The 22,012-nt window shown below is 42.6% G+C and overlaps 1 protein-coding gene across 2 annotated transcripts in view; it reads right to left on the reverse strand.

Moving 5' to 3' along the window:
- The window catches only part of ASTN1 (astrotactin 1), a 306,207-nt gene that overhangs the window by 105,146 nt on the left and 179,049 nt on the right, over positions 1-22,012 (reverse strand).

The following is a 22,012-nucleotide window of genomic DNA, read 5'->3' on the forward strand; positions in this document are numbered from 1 at the left end:
ACAATAGGATGCTGGGTCTTTGATAGGTTTCAGACATCTTCAAACATTTTAATGTCACTCACTCAAACAGAAACAATTGAAATTGTGTTTGCAAATATTTCTTAACTGTAATGCTTTCTAGTGAACATCCAGGTATTGTCATATGTATTAGAAAGTAACAAGACTATTTCTTTTAAATAGTGTATATCTTTTCACTAACCCAGATCTCTAAGCCCATTATTTAATCATTAAAGCAAGAATTAGCAAAGCCCAGATCTTGTGAGTACTGAGCTATTGCACACACTAGGTGGATTTAGCCCTTACACTTGTGCAACTTACAGTCTTATAATGAACCCGATTATTGACAATTTTACTGTAGACATTCCTTTTGTTTTCAAGGACTACAAAAAGCCAGGAGAATAAATTATTAATTATTATTTGGGACTAATTCTAATACTAGGAGTTAATCTAGTGGTTTTCAGTGCAGAGGGTGTCACCCCATAGAGGGTATTTTGATAAATGTATGGCAGTTGTTCTTGAATGACACAATGACTGAAGGTCATTATTGCCCTTTAGAAGGTAGGGCTAGGATGGCTAGAATAGTGCATTGCTCAGGACAGTTCTGCAGAACAAAAATTTCCCCATGTCCTACAAGCTTTTGACTGTCATGCAAGACATTTATTTAGGTTTTGAAAACCCGCTTCTAATGGTATGAGCATAGATGCTAATTCCATTGACATATAAGCACAAAGTACAGTTTGAATACAGTGAATTTTCTAGGTCCATAACTACTTTATAATTTGAGGGGAGGTTACACATTGTATAATCACTTTGAATCACCAATACAGCACATGTGTATCAGTCTGTATTATTCTCACACATATCATAACATAATATTGCATTTTATATTATATATTATATTATGGTGAATCTGCACTAGGTACAAATGTCTATCAAATTTATTATTTATTTTCTTGTAATGGAGCATTGAAATATTTATTATAACTAGCATAGGAAGGTACAATTATTAAATATTAACAGTTATATCATTATAAATTATTCTTATTTCTCCCTTAATTAATATTAAGATGCTATATTTGTTAAAATTTTGTATCTATGGGTTTTATTATTTATAAATTTTATTTACACATAATAAAAGGGGTTAAAAATATTTGGTTTTTTTGTTTTTTTTTGTTTTTTTTTTTGAGACGGAGTCTTGCTCTGTCGCCAGGGCTGGAGTGCAGTGGCCGGATCTCTCAGCTCACTGCAAGCTCCGCCTCCCGGGTTCACGCCATTCTCCTGCCTCAGCCTCCCAAGTAGCTGGGACTACAGGCGCTCGCCACTGCGCCCAGCTAGTTTTTTGTATTTTTTAGTAGAGACGGGGTTTCACCGTGTTAGCCAGGATGGTCTCGATCTCCTGACCTCGTGATCCGCCCGTCTCGGCCTCCCAAAGTGCTGGGATTACAGGCTTGAGCCACCGCGCCCCGCCAAAAATATTTGTTACAAAATATTGATAGTGTTGGAAATCACCAACTTAACCCAATAAGCTAAAGAATTAATTACCCAGAGTCTCTATTTGTTGCAAGGGAAAGCCATTGGAACTATATAAGGAAGTGGCTAGGATGAATGTGTTCATTATTTAAGCTTACTATTTATAAATGCATTATTCCTGGGATTCAATTTGGAAATACCTAGAGGCAAGAACTGGCTCCATAAAGTATCCAAACAGTGTACTGTGAATAACTCTTGCATCAAATAAAAGGCCCCTCCCCAGGTGTTTTTATGTTTGTTCGTCTTTGTAGGTGAACCCACTGAGTAAGGTTTGAATTTGATTCTATTTTTTTGCTGAACAGAAAATGGTAGTCTATGCACAGCTAAAAATATCTGTTAATTCAAGAAAAAGTCTAGAAATCACGAGAAAAAAATATTCCATATAATCCCAGACACCTAGAAAAGGCAATAAAAAAAGAGGGACATGCAATTTTATTTATCTCTATTTTGGGTAGGATCATATTTTATTTACTGTCAGTTTAACATTTTAAATAACATACATTTTGCCTTCCAACCATTTCCAGCACTCAAAACTGATACAATGTGTAATTATAGTTAATTGTTGGCATAGTTCCTAGGTTGTTTGAAAATATATTTTCAAGAGCCAAATGACTGGCATTAAATACTATGTGAACAATTAGCTATGCAGAATGACACAAATAAACCTGTATTCAAGCCAAAGTTAAGGAAGCAATGAGCCTGGATGTATTTATTAAGCACTCATCCACTGTTGCTAAGTAGGTTAGGTCAAGGAGACCTCCTGCTTTTGAGGGCCCTGAACATTAAGAATATCAACTCAAATTGGAAGGATGTAGAGGAGTGCAGTGTAGACCCCACCCTGATCACATTTAGAGGCAGCAGAGCACAGTGGTTTTAGGACATGGATTCTGGAGTTAAGCTGCGTATTTCAAATGCCAGCTTAGCCACCAATCACTGTGTGACTTTGGGCAAGTTCCTTCATCATTCTGTAACCCCATATCCTCATGTGTAAAATGAGGCTGATGGTAATAACTATCTATTTGACAAAGTTGTCATGAGGAGGAACTAGCTAATGTAATTAAAGTGCCTAGAACAGTTCGTGGCATTTAGTGAGTGCCACACATAGAATCATTTGTTAAATAAGTTAAATTGATCAATTATATGCATCAAATATAAATACTATAATAAGGAGTGGTTCCCAAACTTCAACAGAGGAAGAAGTGTCTTGCCCTAGGTGCAAATGCAATGCCAACGCAGGCTTTAACTCAGATTGTAGATGTCTTCACATAGGCTGGAGAGGAGGCAACATGAGAATGGAAAGACCAAAGCCCCGACACCCCACCTCCCACCTCCCACTTCCCACCCAGTGGTCACTTCACTGGGCAACTAACTCTACAGCATTGACATTAAACTCAAAGAGCGGGGAAGAGCATATTGTGAAATGGCAAGAGAATTCAGCAAGTAGCAAATTGCACCGGCAAAGGAATAAAGGGGAATTTACTTAATTTCTTCCCTCTAGTCCGGAATGATCTGCCAGAGAGATGAGAAATCTTACTTGATTTATTTAGCAAATATTTGTGGAGGCCTATTGTGTGTGAACTGTGATATTAGGCAACAGGAATTGGGATAAAGAGATTCTTGCCCTCAAAGGAATCTAAGGTCTTTGTGAAGAAACACATATAGATCCAGACAAACCACTGAGAATGTTAAAAGGGAAGAGGAAGGGGTTTTTAGGAAATAAGCTAAGTGGTAGTGGCTGGTGGTAGAGTCGCCATCCTGGGTGCAAGGAAGGCTGGTGTTGGCAGTGCATAGAATGACAGTGGAGGGTCTGGCAGGGGAGCTTAGTGCACACAAGTAGAAAGCCACAGATGGTCATACAGGAAAAGGCGGGGCAAAGTAATGAAGAGCTGGACATAAAAGCACTCATAACACTTTGAAAACGGACCTGCTTGAGACCCACTGAAAGAGGAAAGGCCTCTGTATTTGGGCTCTTTGAGTGCAAGAGAAAGTAAGAAAACCCAACAGACCTCACTAAAAAAAAAAAAAGCCTATCATGAAGTCTTGTATCCAGGTTTAAATGGAAGTTGCCTCTGAGATACCTGCAAGCAGGGTCTAAAGGTCCTTCTAGGTGCCCCTCGCCTCCCTTTGCTCTGTTTTTCAGACTATGGACTTCACTCCAAACAGCTAAGACACATGGTGGAGATGCCCCCTAGCAGTATGGGCCACAGAGGAAACACTTTGTCTCCTCATTAGGAAAAAAAATAATCTCTGGGAGAACTGCCTGACATATTCTGAGTCAGATGAACAACCTGGACCAATCTCTCGGCTGGGTAAGCAGAGGCTTCTGAAGAGATAGCAACTCCTATCTGGTTTTCTGGGCTAGAGCTGGAAAGGAGCGTGAGTGGCAAGCCTCAGCTCCTGTCTGCTTGTAGTGGTAAGAGTGTTGCCTCCATTAGAAGTGAGCAGCATTATTGAGCAGACTGTGCCAATATTCGTTTTTTGGAAAGGGCACTAGGCCATCAAGGAGCCCATGGATTGTGTCAGGTCAGATGTGGGGCAAGAGGTTGAACCCTGTCATTGGAAGGAACCTTCAGTCTCTCGTATCCACTTTGATATGTGGTCTCCAATATTCATTCAGTGCAGGGCAAACCACTCACATCTTTTTAGTCAGAATAGAGCATTTTTGTTTGTTTGTTTGTTTGTTTGTTTGTTTCATTCATTCTAACAAATAAAGACCCTGAAAATTGTCGTCCCATGTGGGCAGCTACAGGTGGCTTCCATTCAGGCATATCACAGGAAGCACCGCAGACCCATGCCCATGCAGGAACATAGCCTGTGCCACAGAGGAACCCATTGTAACAGATGCACAGCAGCCAGCAGGCACACATGCAAACACGTATGCTAACTAGTGGTAATCTTTTATTTGCCTTTTCTTTCTTCCTCCTGTCTCACACAATACCCACAGTCTATTCAGAGTCTTCTCTAAGCACTGGCAATTTCCAAGCTTTCAGTTTCTCTCCCAATTCTCTCTCCTCCCCCTTAGGACATATCCACTGTTGCAGGGATTTTTCCCTTAGTCTAGGTGATGTGTTGCATCAGAGGTTGTCTGTGGCCTTGACTCGACTTGATGCTTGTCCATGCTGATAGCTTAGGCATTTCTTTCACTCTGTAACCTAGTGAGTAAAGACCCTGCATGACCAGGCTGACTGGATGCTCCCTTCATATGGGCTTTCTCAGTGCATCAAGGGACTACTCTTGCTTTAACAAGGGTCCTTTAAATGTCACTTTTTGATTAAGTGCTAGTGCCAACTTTCCACCTAACTGTGGCACTTGGAAACAGAGCTCAGAAGCTGTTAGCCAGCATGTCTGGTGATAGGCTTCCTTGTATAAGACTTGCCATCCAGGGAGAGGGAGGAGAAATAGAGACAGGTAGGTAGGTAGGTAGGTAGGTAGGTAGGTAGGTAGGTAGGTAGTTAGGTAGGTAGATAGATAGATGATAGATAGATAGATAGATAGATAGATAGATAGATAGATAGATAAAAGAAAGCAAGCAAGAAAGAAGGAAAAGTAGGGAGATAAGCAGAGTGAGAGAGAATATATGTATGTATATATGTATTTGTGTATATATGAATGTGGGTATGGGGTGTGTGTGTGTGTGTGTGTGTGTGTGTGTGTGTGTGTGTGTATTCTCTTTGATACAGTCCAGCATAGACGGGATGTTTCATTCAGAAGCAGTGATGAACAGGGCATTTCATTATGGACTTTGAGAAACTATAAGCTTTTTCTGGACTTACATATTATTCTACCTGTCATAAAAGGAACTTTCACAAATGGAAATATTTGTCCACAGTTAAAGGAAAGCACATTCTTTCAAGCCTGCCTCTGGCCCACATTTGGTTGAGTTTCTGGTAGAAGCATGGTTTCCAAAATTTCTGCCCAGCTATTCACAGCACTTTGGGGTCCCAGTATGGGATATTATATTTATATGTAACGTGAGAGCATTTAAACAAATATTCCTTTTCTAAACTACGTAAATAAATCGCAAGAAGGGTGCAGTGAAACAAAGAGAGAATAGAGGCTCATTTTAAAAGTGCTTGTGGAGAAAGGCAGTTTGCAGTATATACAGGAGAAAGGTGAAGAGAAAAATGGCAAAAATGAATTTTTCTGCTGTGCAGTTGGCTGAACCATCACATGCTTCAATGTATCCTAATGGTAAGATGGGGAGATTATTACATGTCACTATCTTCACAATCATTACTAGTTCTGGGAAAAAATAAGTACTTAGAATGACCAATCCCTAGATTATCTGGTAAACCTGTGGCTTTATCAGAAGTTAGTAAGCATAATGATGAATAATGATGCCTAAAGTTTACAAAGGATGCTATAGGGCCTTGAGGCCTTTGCAAATGTTGTTTCTCTACCTGGATTACCACCCCCGACATATCCCCTGTCCCTCAACTGCTATTTACTTGGACAACTTACACTGTTCTGAAAGTCTAACTTAAAAATGATTTCCTAAAATAGGCCTTCCCTGGCACTCCTAGACTAGGTTATATTTCCTTGTTGTATTCTCTCATGGCACCCTGCACTTTCCTTTATATATATCTAGTGACTATTTTCTGCTCACCAGATATAAAGGACCTTGTCATCGTGTCTACTAAACCCACCATGTGCAGAGTAGTACCATTACATAGCAGGCGTTCAAGAAAGAGCTCCACTGTATTGCAAATGAGATTGAGGGTTAGACAGAGTTGAATTTAAGCCCTGGATGAAGCAATCATTGAATTATATGACCTCAGATAAGTCCTTTGATTTCCCTAACCTCAGTACAATCATGAGTTGCTCAATGATGAGGATACATCCTGAGAAATGCATCATTAAGTGATTTTGTCATTGTGTAATTACAGCACATTTACACAGACCCAGACAGTATAGCCTACTAAACACCTAGGCTATATAGTATAACCTATTGCTCCTAGGCTGTGAACTTGTACAATGTGTTACTATACTGAACACTATAGGCAATTATAATACAATGGTAAACGTTTAGGCATCTAAACATTGAAAAGGTACAGTAAAAATATAGAGTTACAATTTCATGGGAACACTATTGTACATGTGGTCCACTGTTGACTAAAATGTCATTATGTGGTGCATGACTGTATTTTCATCTGTAAAATGTGGATAAAATGGTGCCTCGAGTTATTACATGTTGATCACCCAGCAGTATTCAGAGCCCACTTGAGGTTAGCGGTCAGGGATATTAAATGAGACCGATCAGTGTGGTGGCCAGCTGCAGTCATTTGTGCAAACACAGATGTGGAGCCACAGGGTTGTTGAGTTTAACCAGTGTTGAAGTGTTTCAATGAATAAAATAAAATGGTGATAGGCCGGGCGCGGTGGCTCAAGCCTGTAATCCCAGCACTTTGGGAGACCGAGACAGGCGGATTACAAGGTCAGGAGATCGAGACCATCCTGGTTAACATGGTGAAACCCCGTCTCTACTAAAAAAGTACAAAAAAACAGCCGGGCATGGTGGCGGGCGCATGTAGTCCCAGCTACTCGGGAGGCTGAGGCAGGAGAATGGCGTAAACCCGGAAGGCCGAGCTTGCAGTGAGCTGAGATCCGGCCACTGCACTCCAGCCTGGGCTGCAAAGCAAGGCTCCGTCTCAAAAAATAAAATAAATAAATAAATAAATAAATAAACAAAATAAAATAAAATGGTGATAAAATAGTGCCTACATTTGCTAAATGAACTACTACTACTTTTTTTTTTTAATTTTTAGTTTTCTTAGAGACAGGATCTCACTCTGTCACCCATGCTGAAATGCAGCGGTGCAATCATAGTTCATTGTAGCCTCTAATCCCTAGACTCAAGCAATCCTCCTGCCTGTGCTTCCCAAAGTGCTGGGATTACAGCTGTGAGCCACCATGCTTGACCTCAAACTTACGTTATCTTTTACCATATAAATCTCATGCAAAGAAAAATTAAATATTGATGTGATTGTACTATTTAATGTCTATTAGTAGTAAACAAACTCATTTAGAATTTTTTTATACAGAAAAATAACACACTTGTCAGTAATTAGAAGAGTAGTTCATGTAGGTGCAGGAGCCAGACTGAGTCGGTTTAAAACCTGGCTCTACCACTTACTATCTCTGTAACCTTGGGTAAGTTCATTAATTCATGCGATGAGAGTATCCTATCCACTTCCCTCCTTGCTGCAGTCATACTTATACTGCTCTGCCCCCATCTTCCCTCCTCATTTCAGATCCTGGATCACTGTCCTCTCCCAAAACTTCTCCATAATTTTTGGTAACTTAAGTATCCACTAAAATCAAGTCACTCTGCTCTTTGACCTTTCTCCTCTAATGATCCTACCTCTACCCTCCTTTTCCCATGGTCATGTTCTAGGTAACCAATATCTGCAGCCCCTCCCTGGTCTCAATTTCAAAAATCCCAATATCTAAGCATCATCTCCTATTTTGCCAACTTATTGTTTCTAATGCCATAATTTTCTACTTCCTGGATGCTTAGAATTTATTCATTCTACCATTGTTTTCCTGACCTTCACCCACCTCGTGTACGTTCTTCCTTCTTTTTTCATATTAAATTATGTCATCCATTATTGTAATCATTCCCTTTCATGTAACCTCAACTGCCACGCTCCTCCATCACTTCATCATACTTGTCTGAAACACTCCAACACTGGTTAAACTCAACGACCCTGTGGCTCCATTTCTGCGTTTGCACAGATGAATGCAGTTGGCCACCACACTGATTAGTTTCATTTAAAATCCCTGATCGCTAACCTCAAGTGGGCTCTTGAATACTGCCCAGTGATCAAACTACATTTTCCTCATTCATTCACTCTCCCTTTCTCTAGATCACCTTTTCATACTTTCTTTCTCTCAAACCTCTGACACCTCCTCCCCCATTTTCTCCTTCGGCACATGATGTGCTTCCTCAATAACTGAGAAAACAGAGGTAATCAAGATGCAAAGCTTTCACCACCACATCCACCTGCCTGCCTGCCCATGCCTATTACTCAGGTCTCCTTCCAGTAATGAGGCACGAACAGTTTCCACTCCTGACTAGAGTGCTGCCATCCCGGCCCACTCCTGGCATTTCATAGGCAATGGGATTTAAGAAGGGCCCTCCAGGGAAGTTACCAGTGCAAACTCCCCATTGCTCCCATGTCCCCAGGCAAATAAGAGCACAGATCCTCAACTTCTTCACATGTAAAATGGGAATTCTCAAGTACAGTATACTCCACAAAAACATGATTATTGTTGAACACCGTGTATAAATAAATTGCAAATTCTTGATAATCTTTGGTTATTAATTTTTAATTATTATTTAGGGTAACTTTCAGTCTATCTTTTATGTATATGTGCACACATGTGCTTTATATAAATTATCTCATTTAAAGATAGAGCAATAAAAACCTGACAGGATCCCTTCCTTCTGTGGCTCAATTTTCTCATCTGTAAATTAGGGATAATAATATTATCTACTTCATCAACTGCATAGGGTTGAATACTCTTTTAATATATGCAAATAACTTTCAATAACCTTGGGATGCAGTCAATTTTTAATAAATATTAACTGTTATTATGCACACATTAATAGGAATTTTGATTCTAAATGCTGAAATTTTTTTTTTTTTTTTTTTTTTTTTTGAGACGGAGTCTTGCTCTGTCACCCAGGCTGGAGTGCAGTGGCGCGATCTTGGCTCATTGCAACCTCCGCCTCCGGGGTTCAAGTGATTCTGCTGCCTCAGCCTCCTGAGTAGCTGGGATTACAGGTGCCCGCCACCATGACTGGCTAATTTTTGTACTTTTTAGTAGAGACAGGGTTTCACCATATTGGCCAGGTTGGTCTCGAATTCCTGACCTTGTGATCCATCTGCCTAGGCCTCCCAAAGTGCTGCGATTACAGGCATGAGCCACCGCGCCCAGCCTGAAAATAAATTTTATAGATATGTCAAATGATTTTGAAATGGGTAGTAGTGAACAAAATGTTGTACCTTTTCTTCTAGATTTTGAAACTCAAGGATACAACCTTGTCCCAAAGCATGGCAATAAAGACAAATACACATGTAACATAAATGTGATGTTCACACTTGAACTTTTTGTCATCACACTCGGCCTTTTAGCCAAGAAAGAGCAAGTGAGAGAATAAGAAAAGTGAGGGGCACTGTCATGGGCCCCAGTTACGCAGAAGGCATTCATACCTTGACTCCCAGCACCTGACTTGGAGAAGGGCTAGCTGCTCCTTTGATTTAAGGATCATCATAGAAGGCAGAGACAGAGTTCATCTGTCCCCAAATAGGGGAAGCTTAGCCCAGAGAACTGTAGTTTCCCTGCATATTTTGGGATCAAGAATTATATAAGGCAAAGGGAAGAAATCTTGAGTGGGTCAGAAAAAGCTGGTAATAGCAGCTGCCATTTATTGTGCATTTCCACATGTCAGGCAGGTACTCTGTTGGGTGCTGTCTATGTGTCATTTCACAGCTACCTAGAGAACTCTACAGCTGTGTTATTATCCCCAAGTGGCAAAGGTGAACAAGGGTTCAGCAAGGTCATGTTAGTTGCCCAAGGTCACACTGCTAGTAAGGGGCAGAGGGAAGGATTGTCATGGAGTACATATCCTGGGATTTCTCCCACACCTTGCTCTGCTCTTCTCCCCATCATAGGCATAAAGCTGTTGGAGAAAATACACAAAGGCAGCATTGGGTCTACACACAGGACTGTTAGCTGGGCATCAGCTTAGCGTGTCCACCACTGGCCTCTGGGTACAAAGTAGTGGGTGGAGCAGAAGTTATCTGTAGTGCATAGAAAGAATTACTTGTCCCCTTGCCTGTGTTTTCATGGGGCAATATTAGCATACATGGCGTTGTATTAGAGTCACTTACCTGTCTTCCTTTATAAATATTCTCTCATTAAAATAGCTACTGAATCTCATTTATCATGGCATCTCTCATAAGCAGAATTATTCTCAAACTTTGGTACATCAGATTTACCCTACATATGGGTAAACTGGTCCTCAAATTTTGATGGCTCTCATTTCACCAATCTAGGGTTGGGTCAAACATCAGTATTTTAAAAATGTTAGGTGGATGATTCTAAAGCACACACTAGGTTGGGAATTGCTGACCTAACATGTATACATTCACACCTTAGCTGATCTTTATAGATGAGTTTGGCATTCTGTATAATTGCATAGAAACAGAAACTGCAATCTAGCCTAAGAATTCATTGGAATCCATTTTTTAAATTTCTGGATAATGAGAGGTGAAGCATATTGAGTTCCTCCCTGTTCCCTTTATCGATGAATTAAGATATCCCAAATCTCATTACAATTATATGAGATGCACATTCAGTTTTGAAAACCTGTCAGTCATTTCTATTTCTGAGGATCAACAGTTCCATGAAAACAGTATTATGCAACATTGAGATTTTCCTACATTCGGAAATTCATCTACAGGTACAGATGCCCCCACCTATGTGCACATACACACATGTGAGTTGTGCACATGTGACACACACACAAACACACCTATGTCACAGCTGCAGCATTTTCTTTGTGGGTAGGGAGTCAGACGACTGGTGAGACTCACGACTGCTCTCTTCCTCCTCTCTCACCCTGCTAGCAGCTGCTGCAGACACTGAAAGCAGTCAGGCAGAAAGAGCATGCTGAGAGCAGGGTCCCTCACTGATCAACACTGAGCCTGCAGTTTCCCACACAAATCACCCCAGGAAAGTCTCACAATGGCTCAGGTTTTGTAGGTGAGCTCTGAAGTCAGATAGATCTCCATTCAAGTCCAAGTTCTGGATTCAAGTCCCTTGCTAACTTCATGCAACTGATATAGCTAAATATATTTGATCTTTCCAAGCTTCAGTTTCCTTTTCTGTAAAATGGTGATAATAGTAACTACTGTTTTCTTCCCTCCACTTCTCTCTGGTTCTGCATCTAAAGGTTCAGTTGACTTTTACCCTGGGCTAATACAGCCGGGGCCTCAAGTTCAGTGGTCCTGAAAGCTTGTTCGTCTTGCTTACTCCCGTCCATGGGCACAGCCTGCCATGTGTCCCCGGACACCCATCTTTGCTCACAAATGAACAGGACAAGAGCTCGGCAATGGATCTGTGCAAATCCATCCCTGTACAAGAAAAACAGTTTAACACATATTCATGACTGAATGTTACATCCCTGTACCAAGTAGGGTGAAATTCCTCCTCCACCACAGACACTAACATTAAATTCCTGTGACACGGTAGGAGAGTGAACAGTACCAGCACAAGAGACAGTGAATAATAAGGGACAAGATGTACAATAGTAAAAATAGCTTCCTACATTTCTGTGATTTTATGCCAGGAAAAATTGACAAAATAAGTAAACCAGGGAAGAATAAAATATCCATCAAGGAACTATATTTAATATAGAGCTTTTATCGTTTTCCCAAAGTCTTTTTCTATCTACTAATCTGTTTAAATTCAACATATTTAGCAAGTTTCACTATTAATTCAATCACTCATTCATTTCTTCATTTATCTGTTTATTTAAAAAATATTAACCAGTTGCCATGTTAAAAAAACATTTGGCTAAACACAGTCAAGGGACACAGAAATGATTAATACACATTTTCTGCTATCAAGAATGTCATTAATGTACTGATTCATTCCTCAAGTGTTTATCACACACCTCTGATGAGACAGGCGCTACGGAGAGTACTGGGCTACGCAGATAAAAGGCCGGGTCCTTGTCCTGGATCAGGAGCCGATGAAACAAGGTTGGCAAGTAAACAAACTATGGCATTTATTTTGTCAATTTTGATGCCTGAACAAGTAAAAGCTATTCGTTTTTGTGCATTTATACTAGTCAATGAGCCAAGCACTTCTTTTCACTTAATTCTCATAAGACCCTCTGAGGCACAGCTGTTACATTAGTCTTATTTAACACGTGGGGAAAGTGAGGCCTAGAGAAATTAAATAACATAGCCAAAGTCTCACAGCTACCAAGCAGCAGAGTCAGGGCTCAAGCCCAGAGCTCTCAGACACCAGAGCCCTGGCTAAGACCTCTGTGAATTATCAGCACTTGCTCCTGCAGGAGAACTAAGGAGAGTCACTGGGCTGCACTGGCTGAAGGCTAATGACTTGGGGTCACATCCTCATTCCTGGGCATGGTGGAAGAGATTTCAGGTGAAATGGGAGTGAGTGGGTTCAGAGGAAGAAGAAATCACACCCTGTTCAAGGGTCATGGAGAAGGCTCAGTCAGGAAGAGCTATTTTAGATAAGCTTTAAGCTTTGAAGGATGCACTGAGTCAGCATTGAAGATGCAGAAGGAAGGGAGGTTTGTTGCAGAAATAATGACGAACAAAGGCATGGAGGCGTGTGGATGTGAGAGAACATTAGAAACAGTGAAAGGTTCAGTTCATCTGAAGTGTACGATACACAGAGATAGAAAAAATAAATTAAAGCCATAACATGATGGTACCTGAAAGCAAATCTATACTTGGGTAGCCAATGGGGAGCCACTGATGGGTTTTGAATACAGGAAGATAGCATCAAGATTTTGCCTCTGTGAAAGCAGGATAAACGAGAAAGAGAAACCCAGAGGGAGAGGAACCAGTAGAGAAGCCTTTTGCAATCAAGGTAAAATGAGTACTTAGGATCTGAATTCGGTGGGAAGATGTAGATTTGGAAGAGAAAGACAATTCTTAGGCAGAATTTCTTGGAAGATATTTTAAGCAGTGGTTGAGGAAGAGGAAGTAGTGTAAGATGGCCTCAGAGTTTTGAGCTAGAAGGACTAGGAGAATGATTTTGCCATGAATAGAAACAAGTAGTTCCAGAGGATGATTTTATGTGTGTGTGTGGGGGGGGGGGGGGCTGGTAAAGGGAGGTTCTTGTGGGGCAAGAAATGATAAGATTAAAATGAAAAGACTGAGTGCTATCTGTGAACATCTGGCAAGATGTGCAGCAGGTAGCTAGGTAAGCAGAGCTGACATTTAAAAGAGAGGCAAGTACAGAGATAAAGATTGGGAGTCAACATAAAGGACACAGAAACAGAAGACAGTAAAAACAAGTTCAATGACTGATCACTTAATATTCCTGTTGTATAGATAAGCTCACTGAGGCTCAGAGAGGCGGAATTGCCAAAAATCACACCTAAGAGAAATGAGGAAATATTCACTATTTGTTCAGAAAATATGCATTCAGCAGCTGGCATGGCCAAGCTCTGTGCTCTGGAGACACAGAGGTGAAGAAAAGCAAAACTGATGGAGGTCTGTTATAGGGAGTTTCTTGAATATATAACCATACGTTGAGGAAAGTGCTCTGAAGAAGGGAAACAGTCCTTGAGCACGTATGGTGAAGGGGAGCCTCTCTGAGAAAGTGAGGGTTAAGCCCTGGGCTATAGGGGTATCATGCCACTTCCCTGCTTTAAATCCTCACCCTGGTCATCAAGACTCCTGCATGCTCTAGCCCTTGCCCACCATGCCGACCTTGCCCAGTGCCTCTCTCTCCCTGCTATGATGATATAGCAATGGTGGCTATCATCTATGATGATAGAGCAATGGTGGTTGACAATCCCTAGAAGGGGCCTGACTTTGTCCCCCTCCAGGGCCAACCAGGGTGCCCTAGGTCTGGAAAGCTCTTTCCCTCCCTTCTGACCTGGTTGGTCCTTTCTCATCTCTCAGTGTCAACTTAAACACACTGCCTCAGAGAGGCCCTGGTTCCCCCATTTCAGGTTAGTCCACTCTTCCCTGTCTTTTTACCCCCTTGTATTTTTCACAACCTGTAAGTACTTGTGATGTATTTATTTAGTTGTTTGTTTTAGTGACTCCCTTGACAGAGCGTTAGTCCCTTGAGGGCAGGGACCCTGTGACCCTTCCGGTCACTGTATTAGCAGCATGTGGCAGAGTTCAAAACACAGCAAAGCCCTCAGGAAAACAAAACAAAACAAAAAAAACAAAGCCAAACTGTTTAATGAATGATTCTGGTGATTATAAGTTAGCAGAAGTGTGTGATATTAGAACAATTTCTATGAGTGTGCTGTTTGTATGTGTGTATGAGAGAGAGTTTGTTTGTGTAAGGGAGATGAAAAGAGGAAGAGGAAGAGAGGGAGAGATTGCTAAATTGAGTTTAAACTTTCAAGGTAATAATTATAACACCAGCATCAACAATCTTCTTTAAGAAATTAACTGGTGATAAAATTAAAGACAGTATGTGTATGCATTTTTCTTAGGAAGTACAGCAGTGAAAATCACTGAGAAAAACCATATGGAGAGTTAAAGGGTCAAGGGATCACTTGACATTTGAGTAAGGGATAGAGGATGTGTGGGTATGATAATAAAAGCAAGAAGTGGCTGACTAGGGGGCAAAGACTGGAGAAATTGAGGAGTTAAAACAACAATTTAGGGTAGAGAATTTAGCTGTGACACGAGACCACATCCACTTCAAAGAAAGGAGTGAGAGAGGATGAAGACAAGGAGAGGTGACAGGAAGTAAGATGACAGGAAGTAAGATGACAGGAAGATAAGGGAGCCAGGTTCCCATTTCACTAAGTTAGATCTGAGGTTCGGGGCTTAGAGGGAGGGTCCAGGACAGAGCTGAGGCCTGAGGACAGTGGACAGGTTTTTGGCACATGACAAGAAATGAGTAAGAAGAGTTCGATGCTGCTGGAGTCCCTGGCTGGATTTACAGAATGCCTACCCACAGCCAGTTTCTATGAGACTCTCCCAAACTCCAGGAAGCTCCAGAGCAGCAGAAACACACACAGAAAATCAATGCAAGGCTGAGGATGGGCCAGGCAGGGTGGTAGAAGATAAAAGGGACGAGGATTTGGGGGTGAGATCTAGGTTGGGTAGGGAGGAAATAAAGCCAGAAATGTGCCAATGGACTTGATGACACTGGGAAATAAGATCAGAGAGAGCAGTTTTGGGTGGGATGGAATGGGGCAAGGAGAAGCTGAGAGACTGGAGAACTTCAGGTTCAAATACTAAAAGGTGGAATATTTTTAGGATCATGATGGCCTTGGTAACTACCTAAAATAAAGAAGAATTTGAAGATATTGAAACACTGAGAAATCTGTTAGAAGGGTAATTAACATGTACGCTTTTCCTTTCATTCAATCAGCAATTACTGAGGGTTTATTATGCACCAGACACCACAGTAAGCACTAAGGAAATAGGCTCGGTGCGGTGGCTCAGCCTATTTGGGGTGCTGTGGTGGGTGGATCAACTGAGGTCAGGAGTTTGAGACCAGCCTGGCCAATATGGCGAAACCCCATATCTACTAAAAATACAAAAATTAGCTGGGCGTGGTGGCAGGTGCCTGTAATCCCAGCTACTAGGGAGGCTGAGGCAGGAGAATCACTTGAACTCAGGAGGCAGAGACTGCAGTCAGCTGAGATTGTATCACTCAACTCCAGCCTGGATGACAGAATGAGACTGTCTCAAAAAAAAAAAAAAAGTAAGCACCAAGGAAACGAAGTCAAATAAGATATGGCAACTCTCCTTCAGGACCTGGAGCTTAAGGAAAGAAACAAGTAAGCAGATGATTATTATACCTGGTGACATGAGTTGCATTTTGTCCCCCCAAAAAGATATGTTGAAATTCTAACCCCCAGTACTTCAAAATGTGACCTTATTTGGAAATAGGGTCTTTGCAGGTACAATTAGTTAAGATGAGGTCAGCCTGGAGTAGGGGGTCCCAAAATCCAATATGACTGGTGTCCTTTTAAGAGGATGGCCACGTAAGACATAGACACACACAGGGAGAATGCCATGAGAAGACGGAGGCAGAGACTGAAGTATGCATCTCCAAGCCGAGGAATGCCTGTAGCAATCAGAACTGGAGAGCTCCAAGTAATATTGAGGGAGTAGAGCAAGCATGATGTGGTGATTGATTGGATGTGAGGTTGAAGGAGAGACAGGAGGCTGGTATGATTCTCATAGTTCGGCTTGGATACCAGGTGGTGGCAGCTCTGTTCAGTTCACTGTGCTAGAGAAGGGAGGAAAGCATTTGAACTAAGAGTGTCAGTTGTTTTAATGATGTGGCATAGTTAATGTATGTATCAAATCTGAAGTGAAATGTATGTATCAAATCTGAAGTGAAATGAGAAATGTTATCAAGTTTTGGATTGTTATGCTGGGTAGGAATTAGCTTCATGAGAGGCAATGAGATGAAGATTGGTGCCTGTTTCATTGTGCCAAATAAAAAAAGTCTTGAGAAGTCAATAGGAGGTAACTAACTGGAAGGGGAGGTCAGCAGGAAGACGGAAGAGGCCTGCGTATGCAGAATTCAGTCAGTAAAGGGGCTTTACAACTAAATGTGTGCAAGGTTTCCAGCTTCAGGATAAGCACGAGGCTGTGTCTCTGCAAATTTCCTTCTCCAGAGGACTGGCCAATCCGAAGAAAAGTCCTGTGAGTTAAGGGTTTGTTATTAATTGATTCCTGTGAGAAAGAAATAGGGGGAAGACAGAGAATGAGATTCCAAAGCCATGGCTTTAGCAACTGCATTTATCCTGGGAAGTACTGAGGGCTATGCAAACCGAGGGGCTGGTAAGTCAGGATGAAGGGAATGCCTCTATGGTCCAATTCAGGGATGGCTTATTGTATGCCTTTGCTAGAGCAGCCGTTCACAAACCTTGGCATGCATCAGAACCACCTGGAGGGCTTATTAAAATGTGAATTTCTGGGCCCCACCTCAAGAGTGTCTGATTCAGTAGGTCTGGGGTGGGCTGGAGAATTTGCATTTATGACAAGTTCTCAGGTCTACAACCTACCACCCTGAATGTGCTCGATCTCACCTGATCTAACAAGTTCTCTGGTGATGCCATGCTGCTGGACTGCGAATCAGACCTTGAGAACCACCATACTATCACTGGGCACCAGAATCACCTGGAGAACTTTTGACCTTCAGAAATTTCTGATTTAGTATGTCCTATATGGGGCATAGCCATGGGTATGTTTTAATATACCCAAAGAGATTTTATTGTGCAGCGTAGAGAGAGAACACTTGCTTTACTTTGTGCCTGACCCCATGATAGACAACCCAGGAACACAGAGTGAAAAGACCTAGTGTGAGCCTTTAGGAGTTCGTGATCTAGCAGGGACAATTATATGTCTGCATATCTTTATGTAAGGTAAGGAAGGTAAGGAATAGAGGGACGGAAAAGGGCAGTGTGAAACTAAGGGAAGGCAGGGAAATCCACAGATGATGACTGAGGAGGGATTTGCAAAAGTACACTGGAAGACAGAAAAGGTCTGATGTTTCCAGGTATGCACACAGGGAGGAGAGCAGCCATGATGTTGGGGTGGGTGAAATTCAGTGATCAAAGAGGGAGGGTCCAGTCCAGGAAGGGGAGAACTGAAGAATGTGTGACAACATGGTTTGTTTGGATAATGCAAGTGGTTCAATGTGGTAGATGCAGCAGGGTCATGGAAGGCAGAGACCTGGGATGAGGCTGGACAGGTTGGCAGGTTGATCTGGGCCATTTAGGGAGTCATGACAAGTCCCTGGAGATCTCCCCACACTGTCTCCAGCACTTCCACTGGGCTCCTTTCCCTGCCTCGCAGCCATAGCCTCCCCCTGAAAATCATCACAACTTTCTCAATTTTCTTGTTATTTTCCACGTAAAAGACAGATAGGAAAAAGCAATTCAGCACCTTGGTCTTGTTAGACTCACAGTAGATTTCAATCCCCTTTACTTATTTATGGACCTATTTTCCCCAAGCGCTTCTTTTCCCTGGTATATTTGTAAACACCATTTTTATTCCACTTAATCCTTTTGGCAGCATTAACTCATTCTGCACTCACTTCCCTTATCTTTCCTAGGAAAAATATTCACAGACATAGTTAAAATTCACAGGGTTGTTTTCTGTTCTCTTCCCAAACTTGTTCTGATTTGGGGTGTGAGGATGTTTCCTTGCGTGGGCCATTTTTTGCTGAAGGCAACTCACTCAGCAGCTCAAAATGTTTTCTGCTTTTTGCATCTCAGTGCCCCTGTGCTGTGCATGCCAGCCTCTTTCTCTCTCTCAAGCCTAGTATGTATTCACGTTGACCTTGGACTTGGGCACAGTGGTCGGGCAGCCTCAGGCCTCTGCACTAACAAAAGATTTCAGATCCCTGTGGCTGATCATCATGCATCTCCCACCAGCCTCAATCCACTCATTCAAATGACAGATGCTGGGCCTACCACTGTTGAATTGTGCTGTTGTAGAATGATCCAACCAGAGCCTAATCCATTCTGTCAAGCCGACTGCAAGAGGAGACTTCAGGAAGTCCAGTGATTGTAGCAGCCCAGCCAGAGGCAAGGAAGAGAAAGAGACAGCAGCAGAGGCTGTCCTCCATACCTCATCAATACCGTGAATGCTTTGCAATTTCTTGGGCATCTTAGCATTCGGCAAGATGGGGCCTTTATTCTTCCTCCACACGGCTGGTGCAGCAGCCAGCAACAAAACGCTGAGGTTCAGTAATTGTTTAGTACAGACAGCAAGAAGAAAGAAGTGTTGGAAAGTGCCATTCTGCAGTGCATGGCTTTTGATTTCCTCTTTCTCCAATTTAAGTGATAGGAGATGGTAAGCATTATTCTGGGGAAAAGGAAGTGGAAGGACTTTACCTCCATTAGAACCATCTAGAAATAAAAATCAGTGCCTTGTAAGGTAGTGAGGTTGCCATCACACCGAAAGCTCACAGGCTGGACCCTTTTGCTTGTGGAAATGCTGTTGAGATGATTACAGTCTCCAGGGAAAGACTAGACTGGAGGAGATTACAAAATTAAAGGACTTAGCGGCTACAACCCTCACTGCAAACCCACTGCCATGTGTCCACTGAACAGTCATGAGCTTCAGTCCCCACATTTCTTCTTCTAGGGAAGACCATTCTATTTTGAAATGGCGATAAGCATTCAATGTTTTTCTGATTTGAGCTCAAATCTGCTTCTCTCTAACTTATACCTTTTATTTTCAGGTCTGTCTTTCTGGGGCAAAACAGAGCAAGCATAACTTCCTTGCTACAGTTATTAGCATGTCCTCCCTTCATTTCTTGTCCATAATAAATATTCCCTGGTGCTTTACTCACTCCTGCCACATGACTGAGCCATCTCTGCTCACGCTTGCCTGAACGTTCTCCAGCTGTCACTGAACTGCCTTGACTTAAACTTTGAACTCTGAATGATCAGACCAACATGCCATACAGCAAAATTCACAGAGCCTCCAACCCCCTCCCATCCACCTTTTACTGGACATGCTGATCCTATCAACTCTGTACAAGACAACCTTAGACACGGCTCAGATGAGAGCTCTTACACTACCCGTGAGTTTGGCACTTGGGGCAAGTGGCAAGCAGAACACCCACATTCTCACCACTCTGCCCTGCTATTGTGGATGTTCTGGGAACCACCCAGATCCCCCTTTCAGGAACCAGGCACTCGGCACCTCCAGGTGCAGCAGTATGACTGCTGCTGAACCACACGGAGTCCCTGTCTGGGAACTGTCCTCCGTTGAAGGGAGTTGATTTGCCTCATAGAGGCCTCCTTCTCAGGGCAGTCCACGTCCACTGGCTAGCTGATGTGGGAGTCAAAGGCCCAATCCTTTGGCCTTCATTTGAGATAACTGAAGGGCCATCCCAGCTCCAGAGCTCCCCATGGAACTGGCTGAAGCCTTTCTTGTCATGGCCTCAGTGTTGAGCATCTCCCACTGCTTAGTCAGCTCCTCTCACTGCCTCGCAGGAGTTGCTCTGAGAACTCTCCCCAGGAAACCACCTGCATGCAAGTCCTGCCTCCAAGCTTGTACCCTGGGGAGTGGAGCCTCTACCTGCACCCACACACCTCTCCCTCCCTACAGGACTCAAGCCCAGCTTCTAAGCAGTGGTTGGAAACCAACTTCGTGCCTTCGTGTCCCATAAGTCCTCTTCTTCTCCAAATGTAGGGATTTTTACCCTCCAAATACCAGTGTGCTTTGTGAGGAGAAGTCACCTGTTCTGTGTGCACCAAAGGCCCTCTGTCACTCTCATCTGCCAGGGGTAAAATGAAGCATAGATAACATGAAAAGTCTTTTCCTACGGCAAGGAATTGTCAGTGAGGAAGCCCAAAGTTTCTTTCCCATTGACCTGTGCAGGACTCGGTCTCCACCCTCACATCTGTGATCTTTGAGTCCTCCCCCAGCACTGCCCCACTGCCCATGCATTGACACTCTCTTTCCCCTCTCCCCATCTGGTCTCCCCTCTTCCCAGTCCTCAAGGTAATTGGAGCTTCTTCTGTTCTTTGTTCCTTCTCTTGGCTGTCACTGCACCCCTCACACTCTTTGCAACTTAAAAAAACAGGGCCAATCAAACAAAGACTCTGGGCTAAATCAAGTGGATCCGAGTGCCTGAATGGCAGGGTTCTGCTTTCATTATTCCCCTTTGCTGTTTGTTGCCACCTGGTGGCTTCCTGGTGCCAGCTCAAAGCCAAGGAAGCAGGTCTGTGGGTGCAGATCCTTTGCTGCACCTCATTTCTCTGCCCAAAGCTCCAGTCCCAGATGCTAAAAGCCCCTCTACCTGGACAGGCATTGACCACTCCATCCTGTCCTTCTGAAGTACAGCTATTTGAACCCTGTTCTCTAGTAAATAGGATTTTTATTTTATTTTCAAACTGTCATCTTTAGTCCCAGCTAGTTTATTGCTGCTCTCTCTCTCTCTCTCTCTCTCCACACACACACACACACACACACACACACACACAGCCTTTTCCTCCCATCTAGGGTATTTTCTGAGGTGGCCAGCTCTGGCATTCAGGCTGAAATCCTGATACACTCAGGCAGCTGGTGAGCAGGGTGAACTGGATGACAGGCTTCCAGAGGGCGCAACTGAGAACCACCTCCCTCGCCCGCCTCTGAAGCTGCTTCTCCAGCCTGCTCTTTTGTCCCTAGAAGCATTGTCTCCCTTTATGGACACCTTCCAGCTTACTTCATTTTTTAGACTCATCTTCAGCCCATTTCTCTTCACAACATTTGCACTCTTTGTGGACAGAAAAACCAGGAAGATGGCAAAGCGATTGCTAGGTCTAAATAACAACTGCAGAAAAGAGGTTCTGATCGCTTCAGAAGTGGGAATAAGAAATCACTACTTTAAAAATGTTGTAGAGAGATAACGATTATTAACATCAAGAGAAAAGCAACCATTTTGAGCATCCAAAACATAGGTGCATTATGCCTGATTGATGTACATTTCTGCAAGGAGGTACATGTGGCTAAGGAGTACGGGGGTAGTTGGATGTAACACCTTACAGGTACAAAGGGATATGAAAAGATTATGTGGGTGTTCGTGTTTAAAGGGAAGTAAAAGTGGTTTGGAAGTCGGGGGAAGGAGATAGTTCAAAATGTCTATTTTTTACTATTCTCATATTCATTAAGCGACGAAGACATAGCAGTTCCTTTTTCTTGTCACTCAATATAGTCTCATGGTTAAGCATGTGAATCCAGGAGCCAGACAATCTGAGTTCAAAGCCTGAATTTGACAG

Source organism: Macaca mulatta, chromosome 1, assembly GCF_049350105.2.
Source record: "Macaca mulatta isolate MMU2019108-1 chromosome 1, T2T-MMU8v2.0, whole genome shotgun sequence".
NCBI classification, from domain to species: domain Eukaryota; kingdom Metazoa; phylum Chordata; class Mammalia; order Primates; family Cercopithecidae; genus Macaca; species Macaca mulatta.